Consider the following 13,613-nt stretch of genomic DNA (forward strand, 5'->3'; position numbering starts at 1 on the left):
AGGCAAACTATTTGAAATAGAGGAGATGATGATGTGATGATGATGATGATGATTATGATGATGATGATATAATACCTTTTTATTTATAAGGCGACTATCTCATTTTCAACGTAAATACCTTTTTGTATTTTATGATTTTGAGAACTCAATATGTTTATTCAAATATTGTTATTTTGTGTTGCAAATTTTTACCCTCTTTTTTTGGGATACAAAATTTTATTATATCTAGAACAACAATTATTTTGGATGTTGACATTGGTGCAGGAATTGCAGAATTATATTTAATAATAATAATAATAATAATTGTAGAATTGTATTTAATAATAGGTTTATTGCCATAAAAATAGAATACAAACAAATGTAAATATACACAATTCTAGCTCTCCCTTGAAAGAAAGTGACCTCACGCTCAGGGAAGGATTTAATACACAATAAAATTACATGCATAATTGTAATAAAATAATATCTAAAATATTAATATTTACTCATAACAAATTGCTTAGATACATTTTTAAATTTGAAACTGTTTGAATCAAATAGATGACAATATGTCTTTATTAATTTGTCATAAATTCTAGGGCCAACATTACTGTTATGATTGAAACTGTGCCCGTGAAACACTTGGATTCAAACAAACGTATTGTATCCATGTCTTTGGTGTTGTGTTTGTGAGTATACGATCTGAAATACAGTCAAAGCTCGATAACTCGTACTAAAGGGGACGAAGATCTGTCCGAGCTAAGAAAAGTCCATCTTATCAAGGAAATAAAGTTGTATGTTAGGAATGAACACTAACACCATATGTTATCTATACAGCAGCAATATTATACTGAACTTTAATGCAACAAGGTTATTAATACATATCAGGTAAAACGGAAACACAAATAACACAGGTAGTGGACAAAGTGCATTAATCAGAGTCTACTGTAATGCGATTGGTCTATTATAGGAGCATGATGGTGATTAATCTACCATTTTGTTGTTGTTTTTCCTACCAGAGCGTTTGAAAAAGTTGTCAATTTTCTTCTATATTTTCTTGTATTTTATTTTCGAAAAATTTGCTCCGAGTTATTCAAGGCCCGAGATATCGATGTCCGAGTTATCGAGCGTTCACTGTACGTGTGATTTTTATGTACAAAATTTTATAATACAGTAACATAAACTTGATATATTTTCAAAAGTTTAAATTCAAAAAAACAATTTTTCAGTAGAATAATGAATAGGTTTTTTAGACATGTTCTTCTCTGTAATAAATACAGGGACATCATTTTATTTTCACTTCAGTTTTTATTGTACCTGAGTTTTGAGTGTACTTCACTCCCACCCTTTCTACTAATAAAGTTCAACCGTCCTCCACACAGATCCAAGACCGCATAAACAGTCATAGTAGCCTTACGGTCATAGTAAACAGTACGTTCCAAAAGTGTGTCCGCTTTTTCAAGTGACGAAAGTGCTTTCAATATTGCATCAGTTTCCATTTGCCTACGTCTCATCCTGGTTTTCCCCACCTGCTTCTATTCGCCTCTCTGTAAAGGCTAGTGGCTGGGCTGTATTAGCTCTTTTCTGAGAACATTAATTTCTGTTGGAAATTGGACGTCTACGTAATATTATATCCATACAATTGTTTAAAATAACTTAAATTAAAGGGCCTCGTTAAGTAATTAACTGTCACGTGATTTCCTTCCTTTCTACGACGCTGCGACGTAACCACTTGGACAGACAGTAGATAGCATGTCTGAGTAATTTTATCTTTTCGAATCGGGCAGAAGTGAAGATTGAATTTACAGTATGTAAGGTCTCTTTTATAGAGTAGGTACAGAATTATTTCAACATGAGTTACTGATACGAAGTACGAACCTGGTAATTGGAATTACGTACAATAGTCTATAGTGCGATAATATGCACATTAAAACTGAAGCCTGTATCGAAATGAACGGCCACCATTTTCAAATATGTGTTTAAATATCCATATTATGATTATTTTCCAGTTTAACTTCATTCTCTCTAGTGTACGCTAATGTGCTGTAGACAGTATAATATACACTGCATAATGAATATGTCCGCATGGAAAGCTCAGTTCGTGAGTGAAAACACTCATTGTTAATACTGTACTGTATTTTGATTAAACAAAAACCTAATGAAAATTATCAAAATCAAAATCGCGGTATTTCCTAGTTTACGTAAATGGATGAACTACTTTTCTTCCTCCCTATACCTAGTAAAGTGATTTGTTTGTATATTACGCCAGTATCATCGAACTCCAGTCGTGGAAGGGGGGTAGCAAACGGTGTTTCCGGTTCTTAATCGTTGATCGAAAGGTATAGCCAGGTTAATATTAGAAATGTTAGTAAAAATAAAATGATGTCTCTGTACAATGGGTAGTGGTTAGTATTATAAGTACTAACCCAACTTGATATTCCATAATTTATGCTAATTTTTTCGTACAGATTTATCCCCGTCATTATCACTACGAACGTTTTTCCAAGAACAACACAATAATAATTACACATACGTAAAGTTTTTGAAAAAGATTATTTCTCAATTTAAAATTATTTTACAATTCTTTCAAAACAAATTTTCTGGAATCGGTGAATGTTGTACTAGAACTAATGTATGTCGACACTCTTGACCATCTATTCGGGATAATTTCTGTTAATGGGCAATATTTAATTATCTTTGTCTTTGTAATTATTAGTTAACATTTCTTGAATCTTCACGAATTTATGACACTTGCGATATTCTACTCTAAATGCCTGCATATGAGATAATTAACATACTCAAATGAAATCCAGCAATTGTTATTTAAGTTACTGCATTCGCTATGTAGCAATAAACTCTAATTAATTTGGAATGTAGAGAATACAGCTTACACCACAGCGCGAAATGTTAACAGCAATAATTTCATTTTACGCTAAAGTGGGCCATATTTGTAAACCGCAAACTCGAAAATCATGCCGAGAGATCTATCAGCCATTAATACAATTCTCCATTGGATTTTGAGATGAACTAAATCAAATAACCAACACATGGCCTTAGCATTTCATCACAGCCAATAAATTTCACGATATATTATGATTCTATAGGCACGCTAAACACACATCCAATAAATTTGACAATGAATTTATGACTGTATTGTCAAAGAAAACATGAATTAGCCCGAACAAGAACTGAATACGGGTTCAATTCTGGCCTGTAGAGAGCATAGAGAATTCGCTGTAGAATTCTAACGTCAGCAGTATTGATTATAGGACCATTTAACAAACAGTCCCCAATTGACATACACTCTGACGTAACATCTGTAATAAATTATGTATGACTTCAAAATTATGCGTGAAATGAATGAAATTTCAGCCAGTATACAGTTGTGATTCATAGAATACTACACTTAACTTTGTATTAATCGGATCGCTGGTATAAACACAAACATATTAGCTCGTTATACACAATATGTAATATTTTTCTATGTGTGTGTATGTCACTTCATATCTATTCTAATGTATAGTATACAACATACAATACACTTCAATGTCAAATATCATTCTTAACTCTTTGAAATTAATGACATTATTTACGGGTCACTCTATATACTGGTCGTTCATTTCAAAGTGTGTCATGACGTCACTGTTGATGAGTCAGCGATTTGAAGCGAGTTTCAGCTTTTGTGTCAGAGAAGTTGCCTATTAATCAAGGCGTTCAACCTGAACTTGAGAACGTGTACGGTATAACTTGAACGTCGTAGCAACAGATGGCGGTCTGTACGGTCTGTGTGCTACCATAACCTCTTTCGAACTGTGTTTTGCGCGGGCAAGTAGTACATCGGTTGCGTACGGCAACATTCCACAATACAAATCAGATGCTCCGTGTCCATGTTGACCGTCGAAGTTAATGTCAACAAATAAGTAAGTAATCGTCTTAATCCTCTCCACATATCCCGACAGTAAGAAAAAACTCACCTCCGTACATGTTTCGAAACAGTTCACATTCCTACCACTACCGGCGTTACTGTACGTATCGGTAAGTACTATTCTGAATGAACGCCGTACTTACTAGGCAACTTCTCTGGCACATAAGTAATACACCTCTGCGGAAGTGTAGGAAGATTGAATTCTCTAGGCCCATCGACTAGCCGCATGACGGTATACAGCGAGCCATTACACATTTTGAACTGAACACCCAGTATATGTGATCAGGAGTGTTGCATATAAGCTTATGGATTCAACAATCAGTATACTAATGAATTAACTCAACAGAGTAACCTGTTTTGTTGGATCCTTTACTTCTGGCTAATCCAGTTGCTGTAAGTGGTTTCCAATCTTTGGAGGTATTAAATTCATATATACGATACAAAACCCAACACAAGTGTATATAGAAGTCCTGAATTATACATATATTTGAAGGGTTCAGAGTCATAGTGGGCCAAACGCCATTTATTAAAAACGAAGAAAGCAAGGGTTAAAGTTAAGTGAGTGCCATAGTTTAATGAATACTGACATATCATTTAGTTTTAATGTCCATACTTTATATTACTTGCTATATATTTTCTACGGTTTTAGTAAATGGCGCTTGGCCCACTATGGTTCTGAACCCTTCATTTCTGCTGATGCCGAAACAGACCAAAAGAACTAATTTTCGAAGAAGGAGATATATGTTTGTGAACGGACAAAATCATATCAGGATCGCCATAATCATCATAACCTTTGCCATCGTTCACGTTATTACTTCCGAGATTAAGATAATGTCCCGCTTCGATCCCAGTCGTCCATCCCCGATGTTTGTCAACTCTCTGACACTGAAGAAACCTGAAAATGTTTACAGAAATAATTGTAAGACTGGGTGGAACTGGAACATATAGGTCTGAAAATATGACAATTACAGACCCACCACCGCATTAATTATTTTAAAATATGCTCTGAACACAATGCAGCTAAATTCTATACAAACGCGAACAAAAAACAGAAATGTCAATAATCAAACGCACATACTTGGTTTAAAACCCTTTCCGCTTACAATTCATTTTTGATTTTCCGATAAATCTGTTCAAGATTATAAATTTATTTAAAGTTTTCAATCATATGATTTACCAATTTTTGCAAAATTATTATTTGCTAATACATCTTATAAAAGAAATTTCATGGACGTTTCCGCCTGTACGGCATCATTAAATATTCAAAAAGTTTTGACGAAATCTAAGCATAAGTCCATTAAGTTGTACACAGTAATGTGCATAACAATAGTTGAATAATTAATCATGAGTTATATGTAATGGAAATCTTATATTGGGAATGATTCCATTTGGAATCATTAAATTTTCTGTAATATCTAGCCCATTATTTCATTTGGTATCCTCAGAAGTAGTTTCGTTCTTTACCCACAGAGTGCAGTACCCACCAGTTCCTTGCCCAGCTGTTATTAAGAAGAGGATTGCTTTGTTTTTTGTTTCTCCATGGTGTGTCTATGATCTTGTGCATCCATAATTGTAGAAAATCATTAAAAAATCAGGTCATAAAGGATTAAAACGCAGTCAGAGATATGAAGAACATTAATTAACTTACTACTTTCAACAGAGTAACCAGAAGGAGTAGTAGCCTAAATATATTGGAGAGTGGCAGTATGGACTATTCAGAGTTAAATAGTTCGTATAAACAAACTTGTGTCCAATGGGTGTGGAGCTACAACTGTTTGAATGTCACACATAACAGGCTTTGTAAGTGGCAAGAAAAAAGGACTAATGACTTCACGATTACATTTATTGCTTATTGCACTATTCATAATGCGAGCGACAAATTCGTTTCTTGTTTTTACCTTTTTTTCGTACAATTCGCCTTTCATCCACCCCCACAGACAAAAACAGATACAAGTAAGAAGACCCCCATCGCCAATGCACGTGACCACAGCGACCGATCCATCTTTCGGAGACTGTGAGATATATGCTGATGTGTCACCCGGTGACTGAAATGTATAGGAGCTCCGTCATGCTGGAAGATAATGTCCATCCTTATAGCCAGGGAAACTACAGGTAACCGTTTCTTTACACCCATTATGAACAGTGGAGTCCTTAGACGATCTCATAAGAGCGACACATACTATTTTTTTGTACACAGTCAGTAGTAAATAGTCATTTTGTCTTCTTTCATATCATATTTGTAAGACTTAATATATGTAACATTCAAGCAACAGTATCTCCACGCCCATTCAAAATAGGACATATATTTATATGGACATTCTTCCTTAGAACAGTCCATACTACTGTCATGCAATGTTCGAACTTGAGAGGGGATATCAAAATACTGCACATTTCGCCCTACTCCATAGGCATCCCAACAGCACGTATAAGTGAAGCATGTCAACTAAAATAACCGAGTATGTTGAAAACCGGTAACAAACCTTATGTTCGGTACATTTTTGCCGAGTCTGTATATAACCGATGCTTCCTTTGCGTTTGTTTAATCTTTTCTTTTCTTACATAATGTTCGGTGCCTTTATGCCTAGTTCCTCCTCTCCCTGCGCCTTTATGCTTTAGTTGCGTAAGGATGTCAGGCATATATTTTGCGAAGTTAGGCACAGTAATGAGTATACATGATTTCGTTGTTATTAATATGACTAAGCATTCACAAACATGTACGTATATATAAATAAAACCAAATATACTTAATTATTTACTTACTTACTTACTGGCTTTTAAGTAACCCGGAGGTTCATTGCCACCCTCACATAAGCCCGCCATTGGTCCCTACCCTGAGCAAGATTAATCCATTCTCTATCATCATATCCCACCTCCCTCAAATCCATTTTAATATTATCTTCCCATCTACGTCTCAGCCTCCCTAAAGGTCTTTTTCCCTCCGGCCTCCCAACTAACACTATATATGCATTTCTGGATTCGCCCATACGTGATACATTCCCTGCCCATCTCAAACGTCTGGATTTAATGTTCCTAACTATGTCAGGTGAAGAATACAATGCGTGCAGTTCTGTGTTGTGTAACTTTCTCCATTCTCCTGTAAATTCATCCTTCGTAGCCCCAAATATTTTCCTAAGCACCTTATTCTCAAACACTCTTAACCTATGTTCCTCTCTCAAAGTGAGAGTCCAAGTTTCACAACCATACAGAACAACCGGTAATATAACTGTTTTATAAATTCTAACTTTCAGATTTTTTGACAGCAGACTGGATAATAAAAGCTTTTCAATGGAAGAATAACACGCATTTCCCATATTTATTGTGTTTAATTTCCTCCCGAGTATCATTTATATTTGTTACTGCTGCTCCAAGATATTTAAATTTTTCCACCTCTTCAAAAGATAAATTTCCAATTTTTATATTTCCATTTCGTACAATATTCTGGTCACGAGACATAATCATATACTTTGTCTTTTCGGGATTTACTTCCAGACTTATCTCTTTACTTGCTTCCAGTAAAATTCCCGTGTTTTTCCTAATCGTTTGTGGATTTTCTCCTAACATATTAACGTCATCCGCATAGACAAGCAGCTGATGTAACCCGTTCAATTCCAAACCGTCTCTGTAATCCTGGACTTTCCTAATAATAAGACAAAATATATACATAAAAAAACGCGTATGTTCAAAGCACCGACTAGTATTGTGCAATGTTCAAACATGAGGAAGGAAACCAAGACCTTAAAAACTTCGTTTTATTGCATATGAAAAATTAATTGAAAGATAGGGAAGAGTTGGGTAGTATCGGACATCGGATAATATCGGACAGTGAGTTTCTTTCATCTACCAGATGGTAGTACCTGAATAACATGGTTATGTTTCTGTATGCGAACATGAGAGATGCAACCAAAACATTATAAATTTCGTCTTACTTTATATGAAAAACTAATCGCAAGATCTATGGTAAAATATGAAGGGGTGAATGTGAAGGACAACCAATATTTTTATGACACGACAGGCCTTTTTCTGCAGAGCGAACATCGACGAATGTCGAACTTCGTCATACTCGACTAACTTGAATCGAATTTAGAACCTATAATCCACTCGCTAATACTTCATCATTCGTATAATCAGACAAACATTGTTGCCGAGCAATTTACTTATTTGAATAATGTAATTATAGCTATTTTCTGTCGGTAATTGATATGGTAACAAAAAATGTCATATATTTTTTAAACATAATGTGATGTACGGGAGAGTTGGGTAGTATCGGACATCGGGTAATATCGGACAGTGCGTTTCTTTCATCTACCACCAGATGGTAGTACCTGAATAACGGAAACGTAACCATATCATTCAGGTAATATCTTCTGGTTGTAGATGAAAGAAACTCACTATCCGATATTACCCGATGTCCGATACTACCCAACTCTCCCCTACCTATATGTACTTATTACAGTTCACTACCGTCTCATCAATTTGGGAAGTTTTCAACTTTAAAGACAACGTGCCCCTTGAGGGTTAAGTTATGTAATAACTACGAAACTTTTTGATGTGTAGATACTAAACAATTCAATTTGATGTAATTTTGTTTATGTTATTTACCTAGACAAAAATTTGTTTTTTGACTCTTGTGCTGTTTTTTTCAAGTCCATAGTCGCCTATAAAGCATCACACAAAATCCGCAGGCATGTTGAATTTCTCTTTCGAGAAATTTCCCAAGGGACTGCAAGAAATAATGGATTTTATTAATCATAAATATCTCGAGTGTAAAAATAAATAGAGGCACGATGAGGATATTGTAATGTACATATGTGTAATACCTGAGGTATGATATTTTCTCTCCCGGACAAATAGTGTTTATATCGTAATTCTATGTTTAAGAATCCATTAGACCTCTTCAGGAATTCATATGCTAGGCAATTCGAAACTGTATCGATAGAGATTAGTACGAATCGGCTTTAGATTGATGGTAAGTAGCATGATATGATCACCACTAACGTAGGTATAGTGCGAAGGAGAAAGCGAATACAAGGGAGATTAATGAAGCAGAATGAAAATTAGCAGCATTATATAAGCCAATCAATAGAAACAAATTCATGGAAAAATGAATAAATAAATGAAAGAAAATGCTGAACAGATATTAATTAAGAAATTAAAGAAACTAATTAGAAAGACGAGGAATTATCCATGAATGATTTAAAGAAAAAAATATCATGAAGTTAATTATTTATAATTCATTTCAGTATTAACCTGATAGCGGATTGCCAATAATGGTTTACTACAAAGAGAATATAAACTACTTACTTACTGGCTTTTAAGGAACGCGGAGGTTCATTGCCGCCCTCAAATAAGCCCGCCATTGGTCCCTATCCTGAGCAAGATTAATCCATTCTCTACCATCATATCCCACCTCCCTCAAATCCATTTTAATACTATCTTCCCATCTACATCTCGGCCTCCCCAAAGGTCTTTTTCCCTCCGGCCTTCCAACTAACACTCTATATGCATTTCTGGATTCGCCCATACGTGCTACAGACCCTGCCCATCTCAAACGACTGGATTTAATGTTCCTAATTATGTCAGGTGAAGAATACAATGCGTGCAGCTCTGCGTTATGTAACTTTCTCCATTCTCCTGTAACTTCATCCCTCTTAGTCCCAAATATTTTCCTAAGAACCTTATTCTCAAACACCCTAAATCTCTGTTCCTCTCTCAAAGTGAGAGTCCAATTTTCACAGCCATACAGAACAACCTGTAATATAACTGTTATATAAATTCTAACTTTCAGATTTTTTGACAGCAGACTAGATGGCAAAAGCTTCTCAACCGAATAATAACAGGCATTTCCCATATTCTGCGTTTAATTTCCTCCCGAGTGGCATTTATATTTGTTACTGTTGCTCCAAGATATTTGAAATTTTCCACCTCTTCGAAAGATAAATATCCAATATTTATAGTTGCATTTCGTACAATATTCTGGTCACGAGACATAATCATATACTTCTTTTCGGGATTTACTTCCAACCCTATCGCTTTACTTGCTTCAAGTAGAATTTCCGCGTTTTCGCTAATCGTTTGTGGATTTTCCCCTAACATATTCACGTCATTCGCATTGATAAGAAGCTGATGTAACCCGTTTAATTCCAAACCCTCTGTGTTATCCTGTACTTAAAAATAATATATATATATATTAATTAAAAAATCTCATACGTAATTATAAAGTGAATAAAAATAAAATAAAAATATTGAAAGAAAGATGGAAGGAAAGGAAATGAATGAACGAACGAACGGACGGACGGACGGACGGACGGATGGATAAATAAATGGATGGATGAATGAACAGATGGATGGATGGATGGATGGATGGATGGATAGGTGGATGGATGGATCAATGAATGGAAAGAAGGAAAAAGTACAAAGAACATAGAGTAATGAAAGAAAGTAAAGAAATGAAAGAAGAAGAAATTAAGGAAGTAGGAAAGCGTTAATAAATAAATAAGTAAATAATAATATTAACAAATAAATGAGTATGTAAATAAATAAAACCTCTGCGACGAAATTTTTTAAGAATCATGCGAAAAAAACGTAATGCATACAGAGTTTAGTCCTCATGCAGGAAGAAAAATTATTAATATGAATAGTTGGAATGAATGCATTCATTAATGCTAAGAAATATCTACTATTGATTTCTTTATACTGAATGAAATAATTCTTCAATCATATTCTTGGTCTGATATATTATTATGTCCATAAAATTAGAAAGGTAACATCTATTAATGAAATCTGAGTAAATTCTTCTATCTTCGAAGTTTATGTCTGAAAATCTCTTCAGTAACTTGGAATGTGTACTTAGAACTTACAAAATATTGTAAACATGTCAAAGCTCATAAAGCTGAATTCATATTCGAAATATGAAGGAAAATGAGACATTTAATCAGAATCGCAAGGAGAAATAATAGTACTTAGGTATCTGAATGTAAGATTTCTTAAAACGTTATGAAACAAATAACTGCTCACACTATACAGGCAAAACTACCGGCGTTTTCTCAACTCGTTCTCTGAGGTGAAGAAATCAACCTCTTATTACTAGAATCAGAATTTTTCACACAAATTATTATCCATGTTGAATCTTTCGTACACTACTTTTAACACTTGAATATAAATAATTGATTAAATGGCTATCTTACTCGTGTTAATTATGTAAGCATGTGCGGCTTACAGCTGTTTCGGTGCTATTCGACACCATCCTCAGAGCCTACTAGATCTCGGGGCTATCTTAACTTCGCTGGGACACAATACATCTACATATGCCGAACACATAACTAATGCTAACCACACATACAATAACATAAATACAGACATGGAAATCCTACACATACAGAGGTGTGAAAATTATTAGTATAATCTTAATTTTAAATGTTTTTTTAATAGTTCCTTCACAAATATTCATTGAATTGATGAATATTGGTATATAATATTACTATACTGATGTAGGATATATTTACTACTAACAATGCCGGAAAGCATTGTTGTACAATGGTATTTTTCTTATTTTACAATTGTTATGGGAATTCAGAAATTATTATATTATGTTGGTGGAATTGTAAACATCAAAAATTAATTAAGAAATGCTTTAAACAAATTGTTCTTTGCGTTTACATTGTTGTGAAGGTTCAAATGTGGATATAATTTTTTATGCTTCCAATTCCGCCAACGTAATATAATAATTTCTGAATTCCCATAACAATTGTAAAATAAGAAAAATACCAATGTTCAACAATGCTTTCCGACATTGTTAGTAGTAAATATATCCTACATCGGTATAGTAATATATACCAATATTCATCGATTTAATTAATATTTGTGAAGGAACTATTAAAAAACCTTTAAAATTAAGAATATTCTAATAATTTTCACACTTCTGTACAACCCAAAAAGAAAAAAACTCAAGACACTAGAACAATATGAAATATAAGACACACCCCAATCAAATTCTCAACACGCAGATCAATTTCAGAACACACACACAATTTGATACAACGCTTCATCACATGAACGCACCCACACAACAGGCAGCGAAGTTGAGATAGCGGCGAGATCTAGTAGGCTCTGAGGATGGTGTCGAATAGCACCGAAACAGCTGTAAGCCGCACATGCTTACACAATTAACACGAGTAAGATCTCCATTTAATCAATTATTTAAATTATTATCATTTCACTAACACCGCGAATTCTTTGCAACCAAACAAACACTATTAAGCAATGTATCTGCATAGATTCCAAAAGCGCAATTTTGGAAATCAGAATTCAGCTTGACCATTTAAGAATTTAAATAATTGTTAGGCAATATTATAGCTTTTTAATATATAAAATTAAGCATATTTACATTTGATTTCCACCTACTAATTTAATGGTGTATGTCACAACTTTACTAAAATTTTGCTGAGAATTACGCTCGAAGACTAAGGAAACAATCAAATACCGTACCTAAGTTGACAAACAAAGTCCTACAGGACGATTTTTGATAATACTAAGTATTTTATTTTGCAATAGAAGTTTTCCATTAACCTTGCTAATATCTCCCGAAGGATTAATCCATATCTCAGTCTACAACCGACTAAAAAAAAAGCGAAATAATAATTTTCATACAAAAAATACGATCTCTTAAATATCAATTTGACTTCGAATAATCTAATCTTCAAACAATAAACATCTGTTATCAAAGTTACTTGAAATGTAATCAACTAAAATTTAGTATCAGTCTGATGGAAGGAAATGAAGTGACAAGATATTAATGATAATGATAAGCTTAATAATAATAATAATAATAATAATAATAATAATAATAATAATAATAATAATAATAATAATAATAATAATAATAGCAGTAATAATAATAATAGTAACAATAATAATAATAATAATAATAATAATAATAATAATAATAATAATAATAATAATAATAATAATATAGACAGTGAGATGGTTCACAATTGAATCAATCATTTTAGAAAGGGCTCTAGTCCATTTTTGATGGACGTTATTGTATTCGTCATACTTGAATACACCTTAGAAATTACATTATTTCATGAATTCATTAGGATATACGGAAACTGAACACTTTTCAAAGTACATTTCAAAAGGTCCCATTCCTGAAATCAGGCCATTATTATAGAAATTTGATTAGTGTTGTGATTTCGGACTAAAGTCCTTTCTAAAATGACTGATTCAATTAGTGTTGCAGGAAGGAGACATTTTGTATGCTTATGTTTTCGCCTGCCCCATAAATGTTATTTGCAATTCCAGACTTGGCAAAGAGATAACATGAATAATGGGCTTGTAATATAGTATATTATAAATGCATGTCTTCTGTCTACAAAGTTTACTTTGGTTTTTTGCTGGAGAGAATTTGGCAAAGTTTAGTGCTTAATTTAGAAACAGTCCTGGTGTTGCGTTTATGTATATATATATATATATATATATATATATATATATATATATATATTTTTTAATTTTTCAGACATAGGCCTATTTTTATATATGAAATTAAGATCATATCTGCGAGTTCAGAACATAATCAGTTACTGTAATAAAATTATTGTGTGTTTTATTGACAACTTTATTAATAAATCTATTAGCAAGACCATTGGCTGTGTGAGTATTGGTGACTGAATTTCATAAATAAAATTTGATTCTATACCACAGCTGGTAT

General features: G+C 33.4%; 1 long non-coding RNA gene across 1 annotated transcript in view; it reads right to left on the minus strand.

The window, feature by feature from the left end:
* Window positions 1-331: 331 nt before the first annotated feature.
* LOC138703092 (uncharacterized) overlaps window positions 332-13,613 on the minus strand; it is a 70,274-nt gene continuing 56,992 nt past the window's right edge. Inside the window, exon 3 of the long non-coding RNA XR_011332964.1 lies at window positions 332-4,799. This is a non-coding gene — a long non-coding RNA (uncharacterized lncRNA). The remainder of the gene's footprint in view (window positions 4,800-13,613) is intronic.

The sequence above is a fragment of the Periplaneta americana genome, chromosome 7, assembly GCF_040183065.1.
Source record: "Periplaneta americana isolate PAMFEO1 chromosome 7, P.americana_PAMFEO1_priV1, whole genome shotgun sequence".
Classification (NCBI taxonomy): Eukaryota; Metazoa; Arthropoda; class Insecta; order Blattodea; family Blattidae; genus Periplaneta; species Periplaneta americana.